General features: G+C 51.1%; 1 protein-coding gene across 1 annotated transcript in view; it reads right to left on the reverse strand.

Annotated features, from left to right (window-relative positions):
• The window catches only part of LINGO1 (leucine rich repeat and Ig domain containing 1), a 138,898-nt gene that overhangs the window by 101,625 nt on the left and 17,003 nt on the right, over positions 1–20,270 (reverse strand). The window lies entirely within an intron of this gene.

A 20,270-nucleotide genomic window follows, 5' to 3' on the forward strand; every position in this document is an offset into this window, starting at 1 on the left:
AATTCACCAAGGGATTAAGGAGTAATTTCCATCATTACCATCTTGGTATGAACACTGGGCTACCCCATCAACGTTCCCCTCTCGTCGGCTCCTTGATCACGCCACGCAAATCCGCACTAAGGAATCACAACAACGCACCTGGGAAACCATAAATATCTGTGAAAAATCTCCCCATAAATCCACGGGAAGGGCAATTTACGGCGCTTTCTTTGGAGATTTCTCCGGGTGTTCCCTATTAAGCCATTGTGCTTGTTTGCATAAGTATTCCTCAGACAGTAAAGTCTTCTCTGCCATCAGTTATCGACTCTGCAAACAGGAGCAGCACCAGGCGTGGGACGTACAAACAGCCAGCTGTAAAGATGAGGGACTGCCTCCTCATCTTGTGAAGAAATAAAGGGTATTAATTGCTTAGTGCAACCACGACACACTCCCAGCGAGGATAGGGTGAACTGGCGGCCCTGACCTGTATAGAACAACTGAGAAAAGGGAAACAAGCCAAAAATCTCCCGGTATGCCCTCAGGGTATGCCACACAATGGCAAAGCTACGGAAAGAATGAGGATTTTTCACATCATTTGGGAAAAAAGTATCAAGTGGAGAAGAAATACACAAGTGCTGGAATCAGCCCCAGGTACCCAGAGAAATTGCTGTAATACATTGTCCAGCCACATACCAAGGCCGCTACAGAAATTAGGGAGGGAAGTGCCTTGGCTGATGTAGCAGCAATGAATACACTTGTTAGTGATAATACATCAGCTGCCAGGCTGGGTAGAAGCCTTTCCAACAAGACAGGTTGACACAGGGCCTTATTAAAGAAGGTAATATCCAGTTAAGACACCTACTGGTCTCATCTGATGGATGGTTGACACAATACATCATATATATGCAGGAGGAGTTTGAAAATAACAGAATATGCTCCATGGTATCAGCCCACACCTCTGGAAATACAGGTCCCTGATATACAAGCTGGAGATGTCATTTTAATTAACATGTTCTCATGAAAATACAAACTGGAACCTAAGTGGGAAGCGCCACGTGCCATCCTCCTATGTTCCTGTATTAAAAGTTTAGGAAAAGAAAGATGGATACACCATTCTCCCTCCAGCAGGTGGTAACTAGCCAGTCAGCTGACAAATGACTGACTCCTGGAAAAACTCTCGCATCAGCTAAGAATGAATGGGACATCTCGCTACTCTTGGTATTATTGACTCTGTTAGTGCTACAGCATAGCTAAGGATAAAAATGATGGATGATCCGGATTAGTGGAAAGTTAACAAATCCAAAGGGAAGATCCTTTTCCTAGATTATATAGGAACAAGGTTCCCAATGCATGAAACACCTGACAGGAAGGCTCTTGCTTTCTGGTGTCCATCTGATAAGGTTTGTTATTTAGCCTGAGCAAAGGTAAACAGAAGGACAGGTCTCATTGCCTTGATAATACCAGCTGCTGCTCGAGACTTTAATACCAGTTGCTGCGTGATGACAGATAAGAGTTTAAGAAGTAATAGTATATAATTACCATCACTTGTGACATGTTGACCCAGGACTGATTACCCTTTCCCTGCTCATTCCCCTTCAAAGCAAACAAAGAGGGATGCAACTGGTATTACAGACACAGGACTGGGAGTCCTAAATGGTATAGATGTTGAAGTGCTCCTAAATAAACTAAGTGTAACAACAAGTGATTTAAGCAAATTAGAACACCCATTGCGATCCTCTCTGTTAGCACTGGGGACTAATCAATGGCTCTTATCTGATATATTGCCTCTGTGGGAGAAAATTAATGAGAGAGACCACTGGCTGATTGTAGAGGCACTTGGAATGGTCCAGGGCAGTCTTTCCCCAGCTCTTAGGTGTATCCACACTCAGCTGTGGATGCACTCCAAGGTGACAGCAATTACAAGGGCAGGCAAACACAGCACCTTACCCACAGAGGTTTGAAAAGTAGCTTGGGACAACACAACTGGAAGAGGATTTCAACCCTGGTGGTATTTGGCCAATTATGACCCCATTAACAAGAAGGTCACCGTTTCTGTCTTAATAATATCATGCTTCCGTATACAGCACATAGCCAATTGTCACACTAAATTACAATACACTCATCCTCTTTCCCGTGGAACATGGATACCACAAAGTGGACACAGGTGGGAACAGTATACGGGAACAACAAGGATCCAACTGTAAACGTAACACCATTATACCCCAAGACATGTCTTGACACTGAGCAAGATGTTTGTCATTTTGAAACACATGCCGATGAAATCCCTGCAAGTGTGCTTATGGAAAAGGATATGTTTTTTTAAGGACCCTTTGTGGTTTTATATTAGTAGGTGATATTATTGTAGATACAAATAATCCTTTGAATATTTGCACTTGTAACTTTAGTGGAATTATAGGGTATGATTTTAATTATACAGCTCCTGTTCCATCCCGCCAGTTGTTACAGTCTAATTATACACTAGTTAAAGACTTGTTACCTATTTCAACTGGAATTAATCTTAATGCTGGTAAGGAAACTATCACAACATGATGACTTACATCAAGTATTAAAACATATATGAATTGATAGAAAAAAAACCCCACAACTATAATTACTGTCCACCCTAGTGGGGATGAATCGTGTGTGTATTCAAAAGAGGAAAAAGAGATGGAGAACACCACTGGTGGGAAACTGACCTGGGGTGGTCAGCCACAAGAATTTATAACCTCCTGCTCCACCCAGTGGTAATCGTACTAGCTTTGAGTCTGTTAGGTCTGGTGCTTGTGATCATTCTGTATATAAGATTATGGAAGCTGATCATGGCTTTTGAAAGGCTTTGCAAGCTTTGCTAAATGTATTAGCAGGGATGCTTAATAAAAACAAAGGGAGCGTTGTAAAGAAGTAAAGGATATTAATTGCTTAGCATAACTTGCTTAGCATTAGCGGCTAAGATGTGCTGAAGCCTTAGGCCCCACTTTGAGCAGATTTCACCCTGCACAGCTTCTGCAAAGCTGCCTGGGTTAATTTCCAGGAGAGCAGGTTGTATTTCAGCTATGACGTTTCTCTCTGCATGTTTAACTTATCCCGATCCTGGCACCAATGTACTTCTGCATAGATGGGTGGAAGACAGGGGAAAATGAGTAACACGTTTTCTTCCAGCATGAAATTGCCAGAGTGTCCTCCACTGTGTGCAATTACTGAGTATATGACTTCTGTAGTCTGGCTAATACTGCTAAGTATACTGGAGATTAAGGGATTTGGGGCTGTAAAGTCCATTTCAACCGTCCAGGCCTGAGCAAGGCAATGAGAGCAGGGAAAAAGTCTTGCAGAAAACGCTGGACCAAGCAGGGTCTGGCCTGCAGGTGACCGTCCCACCACATCCCCTTGCTGCTTTCAGACCTCTCCCAGGCAGCTCTGAGCTCTGTGGGGGACATGAAGGAGAGCGAATGCAGATGCCAGAGCCAAAGCACCTGCAGCCACAACCCAGGGCTGACCCCTCACCCGTGGCTCCCAAACGCAGCACACCCCATCAAGGATGCTCCTGACCCTATGGCAGGCACTGCTGTCATGTTCCTGGACTGCTGAGCCTTCCCCAGGGTGGTGTGTCAAGGACACGGGGGACAGAGAGGAGGACTTAAGCAGTCATGGTGCTGCTTCTGAGAGTGCTCAGGAGGCACAGGAGAAGAGCTGTTATCCTAGAGCCAGAGACCCAATAACAACACTGGAGCATTCCTGCTTTGGCAGAGGCCGTGGCCCCTCTCTGCCCCATGGAGAGAGGGAAGTTGCAGTGCTTCCCACTGGGCTGGACTGGACTGGACTGCCAGGCCCCAGCCCTGCTGCACCTTGGCTCCTCATCAGAGACTTACCCTGGGGGTGCAGGCTGAGCTACTGGGGGGAATACCCCACCCTAGTGCTAGAAAAAAGGAAGCCTCAAAAGTAACTCTCCTAAGGAGCCAGCATCCTGCCCAGTTCAGAGCAGGCTGAGGCTAAGCCCCACTGTCACTCCTGCCCAGAGGGGAAGCCACGGCAATCTCCCTCCAGCTCTTCCAAGCCAGTGGAATATGAAGCAGAGCAAATGCTGGGTTGTTGTGAGGGCATTGAAGAGTGAAGCAGAGCAAGGAGATAGCTTTGAGTAGTAAAAGCTGCCCGTAAGTTATGAGCTCAGACACAGCCTTATGCATCCCCGAGCAGCAGAGGAGCCATCTCCACTTTGATCTGAGTTTGATTTAAAATGGAGCATCTCCCTCGGCATCACCCACGGGGCAGCAGTGCAGCAACCTCATTTTCCTCTGCTTTATCCCTTTTGCCACCTGCTGTGTGCCCAAGGTCCCTGGGCCACAAACTCTGGCTCCCTGCACTCCCTGGCCGTGATGTTCTGGGGCACAGCCCTCAGCTGTGGGTGCATCCTGCTCCCTCCCTGCTCTGGGGTGGGGATGAGCCAGCACAGAGCCAGGGAAATGAGAACTTGCTGGGGCATACTGCCAATTCAATGCCCATTAACTTCCCACAAATCCTCCGCTCCACGGCCTTATCTTCCTCAGCCACGTCCCCTTGAACCCCCTCCTCCTCCTCCTCCCAGGCTAATGGTCTTTTTGGATGTGCAGACAAGCTGTGCAGGTACTTTTGCCCGTGCTTGGGAGCCCTTCAGTGGCAGTATCTGCAGGAAGGTCTGATAGGAGACATCTCTGACACCCCTTGCTGACACCCCAGGCACCCACAGGCGATGGGACTGCCCCACAGAGCACAGCTCACGGCCAAATGCTCTCCTGCTCTTGCGGATTGAATAGCAGACTCTGAACATTAACTTTTACAGCATTATATATCCCACACCAACCCACATTGCCAGGAGATACCCCAAAGCCATCACCACATCTGGATGCAAATGATTGTTTAAACACCCCACACAGCCCTGTGCATACAGAACAGATTTACTGTCACTTCTTGTAAAATTAGGAAGGGATAAAACAAAGCAGCTGAGCAGCAATGTCTGCTGGGCAGCGGGGGGAGCACCACCAGCACAGCTCAAGAGCTTTGGCTAGAAAGGGAGCTCCGCCATTAACACCAGCACAGCTCACCATGAGGCAGCTTTGCCTGCAGCTCCTGCCTGAAGAGTGGATTTGATCCGGGAGCCCTCCTGGCCCGCGGCAGCCTAGCAGAGCTCCTTTGAATCAGCACTTTCTGCAAGCAGCCACGTTTCAGTGGTCCTTCACGTCAGGGCAGGAGGGGCAGGAGGGGCAGGAGGGGCAGGAGGGGCAGGAGGGGCAGGCTCCCTCCTCTGGGAGGTCCAATGAAGTTCCTCAGATCAACAGCAGATGCAAAGCACTGACAGTGGAGCTCAGCCTGGCTGCCCTCGCTGCCAAGGCTCTCACGGCGCTGCTGGCCGTGCAGAAATTCAGTGGCAACACAGAGCCAGCAGCAACCCTGCCACCGCCCAGGAACGGCTTCAGATCCTCATTCCCCTTGACCAGAGCTGTCTGCTCCCCACCCTGTTCCCCTGGGAGATACATCCATGGGCTACTGGTTTTGCAGAGGAGAAAATTCCCCTTTTCAGCAAAGAGCCCATGTTTTATACAACGAACTGAACTCAGCCCAAGCCTTAGCATTCCACCAGAAGCTGTTTGCACAGGAAGTTTGTGTCCAGTCCGTTCCATCAAGAGGCACATCTTCCAGCATGAGGAAGGGCTTTGGAAAACAGAGCATTCCTCAAGGCAGCAGATAAATGCTGGACCAGAGTTAGTGGCTGGAGGCTGGAATCTAGGCAAACTTGGACTAAATAAGGCCCGACTGCTGGACAGTCACAAGGAATATTGCAGCACCTGAGTTAGGAACAAGAGGAATACTCAGCCTTCAGCTGTGTCAAGTGAAAGTGAGGCTGTTTCTCCTAAGAGGGTGCTACAAGAAACCTCCAAGAGTCACAAGTGGAAGAGAACTGTGGAGGGGCTGGTTTCCACCAGTGACACGGTGCTTGGAGAGGGCACAGCCACCATGGTCTCAGGTTTGGCACCAACCTTTGCTCCAGCCAGCAGGTCACATCCCTCTCCAGCCATGCTGAGGCTGTGGGACAGGATGGGAGAGGAAATGCATTCCCAAGCCCATCTAACCTGCCTGTGAGAGCTCATAGCATCCTTCCATCAGTAACCATAACTCCTGCAGGATCTCCCAGCCCTTCCAATGAAGGGGAAGGAAAATTCTCCTTCATTGCGGCTCCCACCTTTTATCTTTAAAAGCCACAACAGGCAAGGTTAAAAAAAAAAAAAAACCAAAAACGTGACAAATAATCCAAGGAAAATAATACAACAGCCTTTGAAACTCCATCCTACGGCTGAAAGTGAGGGATGGAGGCAAGGCAAGAAAGCCAGTGTAAAACCTCATTACCATCAGAAATCCTCTCTCCCTGCCCTTACCTCCTCACTCATTTCCATATCACAGAGGACACAATACCTTTTTTCTCTTGAAAAACATCCCATTTTTGCAGAGACCGGCTGTCCCCACCCCCAGCACTGGCTTATGGAGCTGGGGAACAAAAGCCAGGCTCACACCTACCCTGGCAGGCGATGCCGGTGTGTGAATCTCCAGGCCCTTATCGGCCTCTCAGGAGCAGTTTTTACCATTATTATTATTAGTCTACTTTAGCTATTTTTTTACCTTTAGCTTCAAGATCCTTTAGTCAGTCAAATTACACTCAGAGTAGCAGAAGTGGCAGAAAATAAAGCAGTATAAGGAGTTCAGGAAGTTATTTTCATCTCAAGGAGCACGTAAGAAAGGTTGACAAGTCTTTATTCTGCTCTTATGGGAAAATCTGTAGGTTCCCAGCTGATGGGGGGGAAAAAATTAAAAGCATCAGAAGAAATTGCAGGAAGAAGTAAAACTGAGGCCTCTGCATAAATTGAAGTAACGTGCAGCTTGGCTGACAGCTGAAAGCACTGGAGGGTGAAATGTCAGCGCCAGGAGGGAAAGGGGCGGCCACAGGGTCCGGGCAGGGCTGGACAGAGGGTGCTGGGTGCAGGGCAAGAAGGTTGCTCAGCCCCCTCCAGCTGGTCTTTCCTCCTGCTAAGTGGACCTGTCACATCTTTCCAGTCCAGAGCATCCCTAACAGAGCAGGCGGAGAAGGGAGGGGAAGCAAAGCAGCTTAGACATCAGTCGGCATCCCCCAAACTGCCCCGCATCGCTGGATTTGTCCTGCTCCTGTCTGGCTGCTCTGATAAAAGCTACAAGCATCAAGTCAGGCACAGCAAAATTTTTCTGCCCAGACTTCAGGCTCTCAGATTTACACACACACAGTAGAGGGCCTCGGGAGCTCCCAGCATCCACCCAGTAAGCACCAAATGCCGGGCTGGGAGCGGAGCCAGGGTGCCGAGGAAGGGGCCAGGATCACAGGGAGATGCACAGAGGGGAGGGAGGAGGTGGGACTATCAACTCCTCTCTGAGCCCGTGGGGATTAGAGATGGATGGAGGCAGTGCTGGATGGCCAAGAGAAGCAGGGACATCTTCGTGTCATCGGCTGCAGGCCAGCACGAGGTAGCGAGGTGCTGAACAGCACGGAAAAGGTGCACGAATGCATTTGTGGTGTGAGACAGCCTTTCCCCAGCGGCTATGCAGTGAGCAAGGGAATGGGACCCCTCTCCTCACAGCCAGGGCATGGGGGTCCCAGGCAGCCCCCTCCCAGGGTGGCAGGGCAGCCAGCCCGATGCCTCTCCGGCTGCTCCGTGGCTGAGCCGCGCCGTGCCGAGGCGGTGCTGTCACCAGTGATTGATGGCACGGTTCAGGAGGAAATAAATTCCCAGGCTTTTGCAGGAGGTGAACTGGGGGGTGTATCCATCTTAAAGATGCTTAATGAATGTGCCACAGCCCGCAGAGTGGCAGCAGATACATCTCTGCAGCCAGAATTCCCCACGCTGTTCCTTGCGAGGTTCAGGCACAATTTAACAGCTTCTTATTGATTTTATTTATGTTTCCCAGGCCCTGGCAGTGTCTAGATTGCCCCAGCCCAACAAGAACCCCATAGTCACAGAGGGGACTTGCATTTGATTTTCCCATCCTGCTCCTCAACTCTGGGGACAAAACCTGGTGTTTGGCCAGGAAAGATGGAGTTTTAGGCTCACATGGGCTTCAGCTCCAAGAAAGAGCATGATGCAGGACAACTGGGGCGATGGTGAGCTCTGGCACAGCACTGGGGCAAACGCTGCTCCCACCCCAGCACCAGGCTCTGGGTTGCTCCTTTGGAACTCAAGGCAAAATAAGGACCTTTCCAAAGACACCCTTGCAAGATGGACTTTGGAAAGTCCTAGCTTTTATATAGCTTAGCACACCTTAATTTTCCAGGCAAGGAAAACGGCAATCAGCAGTTCTGGCATGTGACTTAGCTTTGTTTTTCCCTCTTCCCCTTAGGGAAAGAAAAAAAAAAAAAAAAAAGGAAAAAGAAAGAAAAGCAGCAAAGAACAGCAGAGACCCAGCTGACCTTTCCAGCTAAGAGACCTTGTCTGAATCACTGGATGGTAACAATGAATGAAATGCCAGTGCCCTGCCTTATAAATACCAGCTTCCTCTTGGGGTGAAATGCCATCTTCTGAACATGGAAAAGCTGCAAAGAAAATGTCACCCTCGCCAAGGTGTGAAATGCCAGCCTGCTCCAAGATCCCAGGCTCACCCACAAGGAGATGGGCAGGCTAATGCCTGCTGCTGGATCTCCCAAATTCCTCCAGTCCAGGGCCTTCTCCAAAGCTTCATGGCATGAAGGGGACAGAACTTCAGTGTGGGACAGACAGACCATCAGCCCGCCAGCATTACCTCCAGCATCTCAGCAGTGAGCTGCTCAGAAAAGCTTCCTTGAGGATTTGGGTTATTTCCCTTGTCCAGTGGCTGTGGTGAACCAGAAGGCCAGTAAGACAAACAAATCAAGAATGATTGGACAAGCCAAAATAGTTATTTCCAGTTTTAACAGTGAGATGAAAAAACAATTGAACATGAGGAGATTTTTGCCAGCTAAAAAGTTTATCACAACCCGAACTCCTAGTTCCCAGCAAAAGCTGTTGTTGCTTTATTTATTAAACACGGGAAATCATCCAACATACTGTCCTTGTGTGAAAAAATGCTTCCTATGAAGCTGGTGATATTTGTAATATCTCCCCTACACTTCCCAGAGCCAGGCTTGCTTAATCAAAGCCACGTTTTCCAGAAGCTCATCCTCCCTTTTCCCCCCATTTGGCATCCTCCTACCCCAGCCCAAAGCCCCAGGACCAAACCTGTGCCAGGTCAGGGGAACACAGCACGAGGGACAACTTGGACCATCTCTGGGAACTGCAGGGCTGCAGAAATGTAACCAAGCCTTCCTACCTGATAAATTACATCGGGAAATGAATGAAGTTGCTTTTTCTCTTCTGGGAACTGGAGCGGTTCTCTTTCCCCACACCCACACCTTTTTTTTTTTTTTTTTTTTCCTTTCCATAAACGTGTGAAATAATTTTACCACCCTTTTTTTTTCTTTCAGTTACTCCTCCTCCCCTCAGATCTCGCCCTTCCTGGCATTTGAAAATAGCTCATGAAAAGGAGGAGGAAGGAGGGGAATGAAAGGAAGTGTGTGGGGATGCAAGATGGAAGGGAAGAGAAGGGAAAACTACATGGAGACTGAAAATACATGTTTTTCAAAGCAAATCAGAATGGCTGATTGCTTCGACTCCAGAACCCATTTTGGGAAAGGGCTGAGAATCTGGGAAGTTTTCTAAGGCTCTCTGCATCCTCTCAGTTGTTAGACAACACCTAGGAAGGAAGTGGCACAGCACACCTGCCGGCACCTGCCTGTACCTCATGTGCAGGCAGCCATCCCCGCTGGGAGTCAGAGTGCAGCAAGGAAACACGACCTTCCAGGGACCCAGGTGCCATTTGTGGTCAGAGCAGACCGGGATCACTCCAAATGGATTTTTTTTTTGGCTTGTGCAACACTTGTGGCTGGAGCAGCAACGGCTGGAAAAACCCCCTGAGGTTTGATAACCTGCTGGCAGAGCACCAGCTTGGCCCCACAGGACCCAGGGGCATGATGAGAGGAAGGGTCTCAGCCACCTCTGGCCTCAGAGGGGCTGCAGGCTGAGGGCTGGAGGGTTTTTTTCTCCAGCCAGCACCAGGCTGATGACCAGGATGCCCCCAGCTTGCTGGGCAAGCCATTAGTGCTGGAGCAGTTCCGGGGAGGGGTTTGTGCCCGACCCCTCTCCCTGCTTGCCTTGTGGAAGATCTCCATGGGAAACGGGTTTAACGCATCAGCGTCCATGTGCATCGCGTCCACGGCTCTCCCCCAAGTGCTTCTCTGTAATGGATTTAATCCTTGACCTGGAGTGATGCCACTCTCACAAGTCCCCAGGGAATCAGAATTCCAGTTGCTCTGCAGCGTTCCTGACAGAGAGAGGCAGCGGAGCAGCAGCATCGCACCCCTAATGCAAATCTCCTGTCAGCAGTGGTGGCAGCGGTGGGGCTGCCGGCACAGGGGGAGGGATGCTCACTGCTAGGGGAGGCAACCAGGGCAGTCTTTCCCTCCCACACCCTTTGTCTCCATTTGATATCTCTTCTCTCCCTGCACAGCACCTTCCCCCTCCTTCCTGCTCCTGTTCTGGGGTCTTTATGCTTTCCAGCTCTTTTTCTTTAAAAAGCCCCTAAAACCTAATTCGTTGCAAAGCAGCCACTGCATGTCTGTGTCTGACACAGAAGGGAGTCGGGGATTTACGTTAGTGGCGGCACGGAGGGGAATCCGCAGCTGGATCAGCAGCAGCAGGAAGGCTGGCAGCCACAGGCACTGCCAGCACGGCTGTGGTTGGAGCCCTGGGGAGCCACCCCGTGAGCAGCACAGCTCTGCAGGGATGCACGGATACAGTGCCAAATCCAAAGGGTGCTTCCCATCCCCATCAGGAGCACGGCAAGCGCTTCTCGCCTTGACGGCGTCAGAAGCCAAGAAGGGAACTACGTCTCGTTCTGTGCCACACCAGCACCGGGAAAGCCGAGCTGGGCTGAGCCTGGGGGAAGTGGCAGCACACTGAGGAGAGCCTGGCTGCTCTGGGCAGCTTAAGACTAAGCAAGAGGACCCCCACAGCCCCCAAGAGTGAAGATGGGGGCCTCTGCCATAGTGTGCAGCTCCCTCGGGACCTTGGAGGGGAGGAGTTGACCAAACCCGACAGGCAGTGCTGCCCCAGCCCAACGCAGACTGCAGGAGCCACACAGGACCACCTTGAGACGGCAGTGGGACGCTGAACATTGCTCCAGCTGAACTCCTGAGCCCAGCAATCCACTTCTTTCCTCAGGCGATGCCACCCTGTGACGCTCTCTCTTCCCACCCTCCCACAAGGACACTGATTTTTTTCCAGCTGAGCTGAGGAACAAACAAATCATCACCCACTCCAAGTAGGTGGGTTGGTCACGGCCAAGGAGAAGATGCTTTGTGTTTGGCATTGATCCACGGAGCTAAGTCAGCACAGCCAGATGATAGGCAGTGAAGGCACCCTTCCAATACCAGCACTGTGACACACGCATCACTCTTGCTCCAGAGGTCTCCGAGGGCTTAGTGTGAACTTCATAATAGCCCTGTTTCCAGCACACAGGAATGCCGCTTGCAAAGCTAATCATCTTCTAGGGCATCTTCATTTGCCTTAAAGCACTCTGATTCTGGCCTCCTGCATCCCCACCAGAGGCCCTGGGCCACATCCTGCTCTCGTGTACCACAGTGGAAATGTGAGTACCCACACCTGAAATCACACTATGGATGTTTCACTGCTGTCCAAACGCACTCTTGGAGGCTCAGAAGAGCACCACTCCTTCCACTTCCAAGGTGACAACAAGCCCACAAGACCCCCAGCTCACCTTGTGGATGTAACCTGGGCCTGACACAGCTCCTCCTCCACAGCCCCACCTTTTACCTCCAGTAATCTGCAGAAATCCCTCCTCTCCTGAGCTCAACATCGGGCATTTCAGCTACTGAGCCTCAAAATCAAACACAGCACCTTTTACCCACACATCCCTGCATGCCACAGACCAAGAGGCAAACACTGAATTACACCTTAATCCTCACTCACAGAAGTGCCTCTTTCCAGCAAATTATTTTATTATAGGAAAAGTCCAACCAGGGACCACGCTGAAAGCCCTCACAAGCCATGTGCAAATAACCACACATTAACAGCCAGGCAGGCACTGGAAGAGCAATGTGGGCTTCATGTGGAAACACCAGCTCTGCCCGAGGCATGGCCAGCACTGGGCTTTCCATGTGTAATCCTGAGCCCCCCATCCGCCCTCCTGCTCCCCAGCACCTGCCAGTGGGGTCCCTTTATATTTCACTCTGCTCTGGGGCTGCTCACAGAGCTGCTCATGGGGGCAGCTCTCTCTGGTCCAGGCCCGAGTCCACACTCCTCTGCCCCAATGTGGGAGCATCAAAAGCCTCCACAGGTTTCAACACAGAGTCCCACAAGTGTTGTAGCTTGGCCAAACCAGGTTTTGCCCAGGAAATGAAGTTTTGATGGACATTTTCCAGCCAGCTAGAAAGGCACACAGTTCCTGCCAGCACTTGCACTGCTTGGGTGTTCCCCAAGGGTCTGGACCAGACCTGGAACAAGTGTAGAGCAGCATCTACCCTGGCTGGGAGGAGACTGGCTGCAAACCTGGCAGCTCAGCCTTACAAAGCTAGGCCAGACATGGGGGTTCCATACTCATAGCTCCCAGCCCTGCCACATTCCTCACTCGGGATGTAAGGTGGCAGGGAGGCACAACGGCCCTGGATGAACCCAGCTCTCCCACCGCCTCTGGGCTTGGATGTGGGGCTGATTAGAAGGATTAAAAGCCAGTTCAGCAGCGGGCAGCAGGAAGGATGTGCTGGCAAGGCCCAGGCTCGCCAGCCTGTGGGATGCCATCGGAGATCTTGAAAGGAAAGAAAGATCTGAGCGGGCATCGCTGCCCGGCTCCCTCTCTAACAAGGGACAGGAACAACCCGCAGTTCACAAAGAGCTCCCAGATGAAAGCAGCTCCATCCCCAGGAGCTTGTTATTATTTCACAGATGTTTCTCACATACCTTTTCTTTACTGTTATTTTTCTAAAGTCGCTCATTGCTCTAGATAAATGGGGCCTCCGTGGCTGCAGGCAGCGGGTGGCAGGAAAGGCAAGGCAGCTCCCAGGGGCTGTCCACGGCACTGGCTGGGCCAGACACTGCCGAAACACAAACGCCACCGCTAGGGATGTTAAAATGTACCATCAGTATCTGGCAGCAAATACCCTGCACAGGACCTCAGCCCAGCTCCCCAGCCCCTTCTGCACCTCTCCAGCAGGATGGGATTTGCAATGGCTGGTTTCTCCGGGAATTGCTAAGAAATCCCAGCATGGAAAGCATTAGCAAAGAGTAAATTGTTGTGCCCCAGCCTTCACCTCTGCCTCCGGGCAAGATTGCCATAAGACAGTGTGAAATCCAGGCTGAGGAGATCCTGCCTGGTCTGCCCCAAATCTGGCACTGAAAACAAAATCCACCCCCCCTCCTTGAAAAGCTAGAGCTACTAAATGGCAGCCAGGCAAAGCTCTGTCTGTCTTTGCAAAGCAGCCCTGAGCAGGACAGCCTCAGCCAGGGTCACTGGGCAGAGAGACTATGCAGGGATGGGTTGTCCTCCTGCTCTAAACCGGGCAAGCAACCCGGCCCTTGGCTTCTCCCAAACCCTTACTGAGCTTTTGCAGGGTTAGCGTGATGGCTGAATGACAAGAGAAGACTGAAAGGGGGAAAGGCAAAGGATTAAAAATAGATTCCAGTTTTGTTTCAAATATTGTAAAATAAAAGGTCCTGCAGCAACTATTGCGGAACCAAAAAGCACACGCGCATCTCGGGCTGCGAGGCAGCTCAACAGCAGATGTATTTTTCATTAAAAGACTATTTAATATTGCAGGTTCCTGCTGAAGACCTGCTTTCTTGGTTCTGGCCTATTGCCGGGGAGACACTTCTTTCCCCTCCCTTGCCTGGAGGAGCAGGGATTTGCTCCCACAGCCCCGAGCAGCCCCTTTTGCACATCTCCCTGCCTTGACATCCCCAGGAGCATCTCTATCCCCCGTCAGCATCCCCAAGCACACACCCAGCACTAGCAAGAGAGCCCCACATCCTCCACATAACCCATGTAATCATACCATCAACCTGGCAAGCGAAGGTAAATAAGAAACAAATTATCAGGCATTAAAAAAAAAAAAAGGCAAAATGAGGGGCAGGAGCAATTCCAACTGCACAAGCCCAAGGACTGCTGGTAAAGGGAACTCCTGTCCCCATAATGAGAGACAACTGCACTTTGTTAACTGAAACTTTCCCATTTATCACCTTTGCACTGCCTCTGTCTACCTCACTGCTGCCAGGCCATGATAATGAATGAAAAACAGCCATTTATCCCTCAACATCTCACTCAGTACAAACACACTGTGCTGTGGGAATGGATTTACCCCACGCCCAGTTCAGCTCCCAGCACAATAAGGCTAATTTAGATGTTTAGCCAAATCCTCCTTTCTCCTCTGTCCTCCTTCTATTTTATTTTAAAGACAGCAGGTGCTGGGCTCAGCAATTGGAAGCGACAAGCAGCTGCAGGCAGAATATTGAGTGAAAGCTTCTCCTCTCCTGCCTGCTTTTCTGTCTGTGATGTTCCCCTTGGGCACCCACCCCAGGTACTGGCACCCTGGGGAGCTGCACTGGAGCACCCGGTCCTGCTTGTGGCATTTTCTGGGCTCTGAAAAGCAGCACAGACACAAGGAGGAATCTTAGCAGTGGGGGCTCAACACAGGCAATGGCCTCTCTTGGTCCCCCTGGAGCTGGCTTCGGTGTCCCCCTGTTTCCCAAACACGCTGTATTTGGTTGGAATCGCATGCAGAGTGCTGGCTCTGCCTCCCACGCAGCTGTTGATTGTGCAGCAGGGCTCTGTTTGTTCGAGATTTGCAAGAGGGGAGGAGGGAGCAGCAGGCAGCTCTGCGAGTGGGTACGTGGCTAGATCCTGCCATTTATAAAAATTAAAGAAATTGTCATGAATTAATTCTTAATTAATTAACAGAGGCTTCAACACTGAGAGATGCAGAAGGCAGAGGAGAGGAAAAAAGGCAAAACTCCCTGGCTGCTGGACACAATTCTTCTGGTAGAAAAGCTTTTTAGGCGATTAAAAAGTTCACATTCAGATGATTTTGGAGGAGGCATGCAGAGCTGACTGGAGCCCTGATGGTGCCACTCCCATGGGTGCAGCCCCCATCCTGTGGGCTCCTGGTTCTCCAGCCAGCCCATCACTCTCAGCGGGACATTGCCTGCCATCAAAGGAACGGCCCACAAAAGTCCCCAGGGCTTGCTGGCTTGCTGGGAGAGGAAATATCAAACCTGTCTGGAAATCAAACAGCAGAGTCAGAACAGAGGGAAGAAAAGAAAAAAACACAGGAAACGAAACCTAAACTGACACCTTCTGTAATTGAAAGCACCCAGTGCGGAGAATCATTGCTCGGGGACAACACGCTTTCTGCAGAGGAGATCCAAAGTGACTCTGACCCTGGAGCAGCTTCCCCAGACACCACCAGCCATCAGAGAGGGCCTGGAGTGAGGATTGTCACTGCTCTCAGCTCAGGTTTTGCAGGTTTTGTTGCAGTTTTCTGGCAACAAGCTCTGGGCATGCAGATGCCACTGTGTGTGTTATTAAAATCCTGTGAAGCTAGTGGCAGGAAGAGTGGAGCAGGCAGCCCATGGGCACTTCTACCACCAGCAGAGGCAAGGCAAGCACCTCCCTGAGGATAAAGAGCCTGGCCACTGGGAGGAATCTTCCTCAGGGGTACCAGAAAAGCTCTGATGGAGACCAAAGCTCGTGTTTCTGCCTTAAGATGCTGTCCTCTCTGCCCCCCAGCTGGCACAATGAGCAATGAGCCAGAGAACCCTATGGTTAGCCCAGAGGTTCCAGCAAACCAGCAAAGCACAGAAGAAAACCAGCAAAAAACCCCTGAGGATGCAGATTCCATGGCTCACTAATACTTCATTTGAAGGCGTTATATTATCTTGAACTTTAATGAAAGCCATGTAAAATAATGACAATAATAACAACAACAACAACAACAACAGGTGTTCCATTTGAAAATGGGATGCCATTTCTCTGCTCATCACTGCTGTGCTCTCTTGCTGATCTCCAAGTGGAAGCCATACTTTAAAAATATTCATGTGTGCCAGGCACTCTGGAAGAAAGAACTCTGGCAATTTGCCACAAAAACCCATACAGGAACTAGAAATCACAGGCAACAGAATGCATTTGCTGTCCTACTGGAAGACCAAGGCAGGTAGAAACAGAAAGTGAGGAAGGAAGGGACAAGGCACATGCTGGACGCTCACAAGGCACATGCTGGATGCTCACATTCCCCACCCCAGTCTGACCAGTCCGGGCCAGCACCTCCAGGGCAGAGCAATGTGGCATCCCTGGAGTGCACAGGGCACCAACAGAGACTTCCCAAAGGCTTCCCAAGCCCACAAAGGAAAACATGGGAGCTTTTACACATGACATGAGACCTTCCACCCTGGCCTGCTCACAGCGGACAACTGGAGCATTTGCTGCCGGGCTGGACCCGAGCACGAGGAGATGGCTGCAAGCGAAGGATTTGTAGCCACTGTCCCCAAGCCACCCTTGCTGCCCCCACGGCTTCATCCCCAAACTCCCAGAGCCACCAGCACAGCATGGGCAAGGATGGGAGATGCTCTGCAGCCATGGGAGCTGGCGCTCATCCTCCCATCCCAGCTCCGTCCCAAGCAAGACAGTGGAATTAAGCGCAAGTTATAATTAAGACTGGATGTTTGAAGAGAAACATAATCTCCGTTCCGTGGGATTCGCCGGCACAACAGTAATTAACGTCTCATTAACATTCGCCTAATTAAGCAGTTTATGAAAGTGGATAGATTTGCATACTGCTCCACTTCAGCTTCAGTGCATCCAGTTACATCCAGGCACCAGAATTAACCCTTCCAGGGCATTTCCAACCAAATTCCCAACTCTGCAAGGCTTCCCAGCCTCTCCCTGTGAGGACACAAGCTGCTGTCACTGCACATCTCACTGCACAGTGCTACCCAAAACCTGGTAAAACATCTCTCCATCGCCTCTTTTCCAGCCAAACTCCTCCTCTCTATTACCGCTTTACCAGACAAACCCATCCTAAGCCTCTCCAACTTTCTCCATTGGTTATCTGTTTTTAAATACCTCAACTGGTTTCAACGCTTTCCCCTAAGTCCTCAGCACATTCATAAGGAAGCAAAGAAGATCTGTAGGAGTTTCTGAAGATAGGGAGAAATATCTCCTAAAACATTTCATGCTATACTCATTCCCAAATGTTCTTTAATGTTTAAAAACAATTACTTCAAGATTAAAGAGATGCTCCAAATTCTGAACACCAGTTTAAAAGCAGGAGGCAACAGGAGCTTCCAAAAGGGTTTTACCATAGGGAGTATGCTCCCTCTCTTTCAGGGTCCTCCTGTCATTGAGAGGAAAGGCAAAAGCAGCAAAAGCAGTGACAGCACCCAGATGATGCCCTATCCCTCTTGGGGACAGCAGGACACCATTCCCAGATGGATCCTGGAGCAGCCCATCAAATAAGACACATCACACACGCATCCCCTTGGCAGTAAGTCATTTGAACTGCTGGACATAACATTTCCCGCTGCTAATACCGGCTCTCTCTTCTGGTGTTGGATTAGTAAAGCTGCTGCATCCATCACACGCTTAAAAAGACGATGTGCAAACCTTCCTCCCCCCGGGGGCATCTCATGGGGGGCGAAAAATGAGCTCTCTAGTTAGTGGTTAATGCTTGGAGACGAGATGCAACTTTCCAGCAAATACAGTGGGAAAGAAAAATTCATGACACAGCCTTTCATTGAAAATCAATAAAGCTCAGACCTGCCTGTGATGTACACACTCAATTTATTCCTCGCTCAGCTCACTGCGTCTTCACCACCAGCGCTCTCAGATCAGTCAGGTCTTTGCTGGAGGACACAGTGTCCCTGCCCACCTCTGGGTCACGGCACTGGTGTCACTAGAGCCACATTAGCGTGGGGCTGTCCCCTCCCTGAGCCTGGCAGTCCTAGGTCCCCAGCTGCAGCAAGCTGTGCTCCTGTGGCTGTGATCCAGCCCCACAGCATCCCTCCCCACAAAACGTCCAGGAGCAACAGCCCAGATGCGGCCAGTTGCAAAGGTAATTCCAAAGTTTCTTTCCATCTCCCAACGGGTTCTTACAGCTACAGCAAAGTGCTGTGCCAAAGAGACACTCTGGATTTGCACTTGGAACACCTCTGTCTTGAAAAAACAACTTCATTTTCCCCTCTCCCCAGCAGCCAAAAAACCTTCCTGGAAGTGATGATGGAACAAGCCGTCCTCCTGAGCCAAGCTAGGACATCCTCCAGTCCTGCCTGAGCCCTATCCAAAGGAGCCCCATCATTTGTCCTGTCCTGCTCCCCCTTCTCCTTTGAGGAGGCTTTGAAATCCATGTGAGACACCCCAAATCCCTGCAGATTTAGGTGTTAGCCTCTGCCTTTAACCATTTTTCCTTCCTCCTCAGATCTCCCTGACAATGCAGAAAACAATCCCAGAAAGGAAGGGTGGGGGGACAGGGCATGTCCCTGAGCTTTGCCTACCCCACCTAGTGGGAGACCCCAAAATTCTGGGAAGATGGAGAAACAACTGCTCCTTTCTGATGCTGGGGTTGCATCCTACATCCCTCCTGCAGGCAAATCCTCATTGGAGACAGGAGAGCAGCTGGGGGATGCAGGCAGGGGAGACACAGCACAGCCTCCCCTCCCTCCTGCTGTCCTCCCTTCAGCTCTGCCTCTCGTCTTGCACGGACCCCACCCTGCCACCCTCTCCCAGAGCCCCCACAGCAGGACCACAGAGCTGCCCAGACACTGGGGTGAGGGGCTGATGCCAAGCCAGCCCCACGGCGGCTGCCTTTGGTGCAGGGCTGGCTGTGAGCTGAGAGCAGGGGAGATCTGGGGAGAGGTGGGTGTCCCGCTGTGCTGGGGGCTCGTGGCGGGCTCTGCAGCACAGCCTGACCTACTTTCTCGGGCGGTACAGTCGCACCAGCCGCAGCGGCAGCACGGGGTTTCTTTTCTCCTCTACCACATACAGATGTCTTCATACAAACTGGCAGTGGGATCACGGCAGGGTCCCCTCTGTGCCACCACCTCCAAGCACTGGCTGTCCCCTCCCTCACCTCCAGCCAGTCTTGCTGCCTTTGAGTGGGTGCCCTCCTTTCCCTACCCTTTCCCAAAAAATTCACGGCACATCTCAGCCAAGAGGAGGATTTATTGATCGTCTTATCTGTGTCTAATCCCAGCCGGAGCGCTGTGATAAACGAAGCCGGTTAAATAAAATGCCTTCCTGCAAGGTCTCTGTGTCGAGAGCAGCTGGCTGCTTGGTGGGGTGCAAAGTGGAGAGCATCCCCCAGGGTCCACCTGTGCAGGGAAGAGCAGCCCGTGAAGGCAAAGGCCTTGAAAGAAGGAGCAATGTGCTGTGAGCACCCATCCAAAGCTGAGGACAGGGGTGGGGCACAAACCAAACCCCAACTACTCCATCTGATCGATGGTAAGCAGTTTAAATGCTCTTTCACTGCAGTTCAGGGAGCCCTAATTCCAGGCATGACCTGAATCTCTTTAAAAAGAGAAGGGAGGGGAAGCTGGCAGGCAAGGAGTGGGGAAAGCCAGAAATGCCAGGGATACTAATTTGTCCCTGTTTCCTCTCTGCAGAGCAGCATCTGGGAGAAAAAACACCTGCTAAAGAGAAGGGATCCCCGTGGAGCAGAGATCCGGAGGCGAGTGCTCGCAGCAATCCCTATTACCCGGCCTGGACTGGAAACGCTTGACGCAAGAGCAGGATGACGGATGCTTCTGTCTTTGTGAGAGCAACCTGGGGTGCCAACGAGCACTGACAAAGCAGCCCACCCCGGCACAAGGAGCGAGCAGGGGAGCTCAGCCCAAATGCGATGTGGCTGTATCCAGGTCAGCTGGTGAGCCTGCTGGGAAGCACAGGCTATAAAAAGCACAGACGAGATGCTGGGATCATCCCAGAGCAGCAAGGAAGAGGTGAGGATGGTCCTGCCCTCTCAGTCAGCAGTGCCAGGGCAGCAATGGGATGCAGAGCATGGCATCGGCCACACAGGACCATGGGCAAGCACCCTTCTCCCCGGAATTTCCAAAGAAATGGTCCGTGAGACAGCACTGACTAAGAGTTACTGCTGATTTTCCAGAGGGAGATGGGGTGTGGAGGAAGGGGGACTGAGGCTGCCAACAAGGCAGGGCTGGCAGATGGAGAGA

Source organism: Hirundo rustica, chromosome 13 (assembly GCF_015227805.2).
Source record: "Hirundo rustica isolate bHirRus1 chromosome 13, bHirRus1.pri.v3, whole genome shotgun sequence".
Classification (NCBI taxonomy): Eukaryota; Metazoa; Chordata; class Aves; order Passeriformes; family Hirundinidae; genus Hirundo; species Hirundo rustica.